Here is a 4737-nt window from a genome sequence, read left to right on the forward strand (position 1 = left end):
GAGCCTGCACTCTAGAGCCCGCGAGCCACAACTACTGAGTCCGCGTGCCACAACTACTGAAGGCCGCGCGCCTAGAGCCCATGCTTCGCAACGAGAAGCCACCGCAATGAGAAGCCCGTGTACCGCAACGAAGAGTAGCCCCCGCTCGCCGCAACTAGAGAAAGCCTGTGCACAGCAACAAAGACCCAACAGAGCCAAAAACAAAAATAAATAAATAAAATAAATAAATTAAAAAAAAAAAGAATTCATTTTTTTAACATGCGAAACTGGAGATGTCTGTAGGGCGTGTAAGGTTTGCCAAATTGGCAATAGGATATGTAAGTTTAGACTTTTCTAAAGTTCTAGGGCAAGCAAAGAATGAACTGAGGCTGGATAGAAACTTGGGAGTTACCAGGGATTAAAAGGTATTTAAAGCTGTAGAACAGCATGATATTAAATATGAAGTGAATGTATGAAAAGGTGAGTTCATCCTATGAATGAGCCCAGGAACCCTCCAAATTTTAGAGTTTGGGGAAAGCAGAAGGATTGCCAGAAGTGCTGGAAAAGAAGTCTAGAGGAGGTCCAAAATAATAGCAACATCTTGGGGGCCAAGTAGAGAAAATGGTCAACTACTTCAAATAGAGCTGATAAACCAAGCATAATGAGGGCAAAAAATAACCATTGTATTTGTCAGCAGAGACAGTAGTAACCTGGATAAGGGTGTTCTTGCTGGAGTGGTCCTTCCTTTAAGAAGGGAAATCTGTGCTCGCTTCAGCAGCACATATACTAAAATTGGAACAATAGAGAGAAGATTAGCATGGCCCCTGCACAAGGATGACACGCAAATTCGTGAAGCGTTCCATATTTTTATATGTATAACTGATTCACTTTGTTATAAAGCAGAAACTAACACACCACTGTAAAGCAATTATACTCCAATAAAGATGTTTTAAAAATAAATAAATAAAATAAAATGAAAAAAAAAGGGAAATCTTATTGGAGTAGATTCACAAAGAAGTTCAGGAGACAAACTTGATATGGTGGGTACAGCTGAGCAGAGCTCTTTGGCAATACTGAGGGATGGCGGTAAGCCTTGCAGGGTCTCAATTTTTTTTAAGTGGTATATATTGCAGCACATTCTACGTTGATGGAATGATCCTCTTGAGGAAACAGATCATCAGTTGAGAAGCAGAGGAGAGTGTATCCACGGAGCACTGTCCTTGTGTAGGTGACAGAAGATACAACCTAGTGTCCTAGGAGGTGGATCGAAAAAGATCTTGCTGTGATTTATGCCAGAGAGTGTTCTGCTTATGATTCCCTCTAAGAGTTTTATAGTGTCTGGCTTTACATTTAGGTCTTTAATCCATTTTGAGTTTATTTTTGTGTATGGTGTTAGGGAGTGTTCTAATTTCATTCTTTTACATGTAGCTGTCCCATTTTCCCAGCACCACTTATTGAGGAAACTGTCTTTTCTCCCTTGTATATTCTTGCCTCCTTGTCATAGATTAGGTGACCACAGGTGCTTGTATTTATTTCTGGGCTTTCTATCCTGTTCCATTGATCTTTATTCTGTTTTTGTGCCAGTACAATACTGTCTTGATTACTATAGCTTTGTAGTATAGTCTGAAGTCAGGGAGCCTGATTCCTCCAGCTCTGTTTTTCTTTCTCGAGATTGCTTTGGTTGTAAGGGGAGGATGGGTAAATTGGAAGACTGGGATTGACACATACACACTAATATATAAAATAGATAACTTATAAGAACCTACTGTATAGCACAGGGAACTCTATTCAATATTCTGTAATGGCCTATATAGGAAAAGAATCTAAAAAAGAATGGATATATGTATAACTGATTCACTTTGCTGTACACCTGAAACTAACACAACATTGTAAAGCAACTATACTCCAATAAAAATTAAAAAAAAAAAAGAAAAACAACCTAGTATCCCAGTGGAGGGGGTGAGTTTCAGGAAGAAGAGTGGAGAAAAGACATCCACAGACAGAGACTAGACAAATCACAGACAGTCTGCAAAGTCCTCCCTCCTTTTCTCTACTATGGTCACACAGGACATACTTTTCTCTCCTGCTCTGAACTACTGAGACATGTAGCAAGATGTCCACTAAGAGCATCCAGCCTTGGGTCCTGAGGGTCTAGAGTCCTAAAAAGAGGCTAGTCACACAGGTGCATACTGATGGATGACCCGCCATGAGGCTGAGCCCAAACGTGGCTCCAGATACACATCGTCCATCTTCATGTTTACACCAAGTCATGTTGTCTGTCTGGTTCCTCTAACCCACAGCCTTGGGTGTACAGAAGGACGTTATGACCCGGTCACTCTGTGAACATTCTATTGGTCTTATTCTCCAAGTTTGATCAAGCCTCATCGTCATGGCTACAGAGATAAGTAAGAGCTGAGTAAAACCTATGACTGAGCCACTATATTAACACTTTCCTCAAGCTGGATCTATATAGATATGATAACATGGACACATTCACTTGAAAACCTTTCCATTTTTCAGGAAAATGAAAAGCAAGTTCAGGGACTTCCCTGGTGGTCCAGTGGTTAGGACCCCACGCTTTCACTGCAGGGGGCGCGAGTTTAATCCCTGGTTGGGGAACTAAGATCCTGCACGCCGTGCAGCAGCAAGGCAAAAAAAAAAAAAAAAAGGCAAGTTCATCAGCTCACTGTGAGGTGTTGGAGATTTGATCAGAAAGGAGAAATGAAAATTCAGTCTTGGCAGAATGAATTAACTAAGAGAAGAGAGGAGAACTTTGGGGAATGACTGCTGTTTACTGTGAGAGTAGCTATCATAATTTAAAGTTAGATCATTTGATATGTTGAGTGTTTTTCTCCAGCACCCTCAGGTCGGGGTTAGGAAAAGCTAGTCCAAGCAGGATTGGGGCTTGCTAATCGTTAAGCTAGAAAGCGGACGAATAAGCCAGTATGGGGGTAAAAAGCAAGGATCATGGATCAGGGAATCCAAACCATATTAGGAGGCAGGGGAAGACCTTTGGGGGTAAATGCAGGACCCTTATATTTCATAGCACTTCATAGTTTCTATAGCTATCTCACATGCAGCCAACCACTTTATAGCCATGGTCACCCAAAGAGACCTGTGGGACAAATATTTTATCCTCACCTTTCAGATGAAGGATCTTGGAGACCACTTATTACAACATGGTGCTCTAAAATTCAGTTCTGACTTTCCAACAGGGAAATGAAGAAAGAGATCAGGAAGCAGTGATGTTGGCATTTGAGTGAGCCCCTCTTTGGCATAACGTGGACGTCTTGCCATTTTCTTCCCTTGTGAGGAAGTAAATACATTCACAGTAAATCCCATACCATAATATGTAAAGTTCCATTAAGGAACCAATATCCATCATTTTGCTTAAGTTTCAACTGTGCTTAATAGACAGTGGGGAGAAAACCATAATTCGAAAAGATACACGCACCCCAATGTTCACTGCAGCACTATTTACAATAGCCAAGACATGGAAGCAACCTAAACGTCCATCAACAGATGAATGGATAAAGAAGATGTGGTACATATATACAATGGAATATTACTCAGCCATAAAAACAAAGAACAAAATAATGCCATTTGCAGAAACATGGATGGACCTGGAGATTGTCATACTGAGTGAAGTAAGTCAGACACAGAAAGACAAGTATCCTATGATATCGCTTATATGTGGAACCTAAAAAAATAAGGGTACAAATGAACTTACTTACAAAACAGAAGTAGAGTCACGGATGTAGAAAACAAACTTATGGTTACCAGGGGGTAAGGGGGGGGCGGATAAATTGGGAGATTGGGATTGAGATAAACACACTACTATGTATAAAATAGATAACTAATAAGGACCTACTGTATAGCACAGGGAACTCTACTTAATACTCTGTCGTGACCTATATGGGAATAGAATCTGAAAAAGAGCGGATATATGTATATGTACGGCTGATTCACTTTACTGTACACGTGAAACTAACATCACATTGTAAATCAACTGTACTGCAATAAAAATTAAAACAAAAACAAAAAAACTGCTAAAAGAAAAAATAGATGGTGGGTCCCACTTGATAAATGTCTTACCCCTATGCAGGTAGGAGATTAATACATCACCAGATAAAACACTGCCTTTTCCTGTTTTCAGCACACTCCCTAAAAGGACTTATACTTCCACACTTTTGAAATGGCTGGATGGGCACCCTAACATTGAATTATTCATAAGCCAGGAGAGCTGGTTTCACCTCACCTCTGCTCAGAATGGTGCATCAGGCAGGAGAAGCAGTCATGGGGGCCAGTGTTTTCTTCAGGGATTTCTTTGTACCAGGAATTACCGCATTTTTGCCTGCATCACTTAATTTTAGTCTCATAACAGATATAGAGTGGACCCCTGAACAACACAGGGGAGTTAGGGGCACCCAGCAACTGCCCAGTCAAAAATTTTCCTATGAATTTACAAAAACGTCGGACCTCCATATTCACGGTTCCACATCCACCACGGATTCAACCAACCACACAGATGGGGCAATACTGTAGGACATGATTTTTTTTTTAGTAGAGAAAGAATACAGTTCTATTACTGAATGGGCTTTAAACCAGAATGTGGTACACATCACAGGCAATCTACTAAGAGACTGCAAAGACAAAAAGAAATCTCTCCCTTTTATAAAGCCAAGCAGGTACAACCCATTCCGTACACATGTTCAAGATAAACAACAACTAATCCTCAGGTTAGGGGACTTGGTAACA

At 40.6% G+C, this 4737-nt stretch overlaps 1 non-coding gene across 1 annotated transcript; it reads left to right on the plus strand.

Moving 5' to 3' along the window:
* Positions 1 to 741: 741 nt before the first annotated feature.
* Positions 742 to 848, plus strand: LOC133082942 (U6 spliceosomal RNA). Its single transcript, XR_009699091.1, has one exon. It is a non-coding gene; the product is annotated as a U6 spliceosomal RNA (small nuclear RNA).
* The last annotated feature ends 3889 nt before the right edge of the window (positions 849 to 4737 follow it).

Source organism: Eubalaena glacialis, chromosome Y (genome assembly GCF_028564815.1).
Source record: "Eubalaena glacialis isolate mEubGla1 chromosome Y, mEubGla1.1.hap2.+ XY, whole genome shotgun sequence".
NCBI lineage: Eukaryota > Metazoa > Chordata > Mammalia > Artiodactyla > Balaenidae > Eubalaena > Eubalaena glacialis.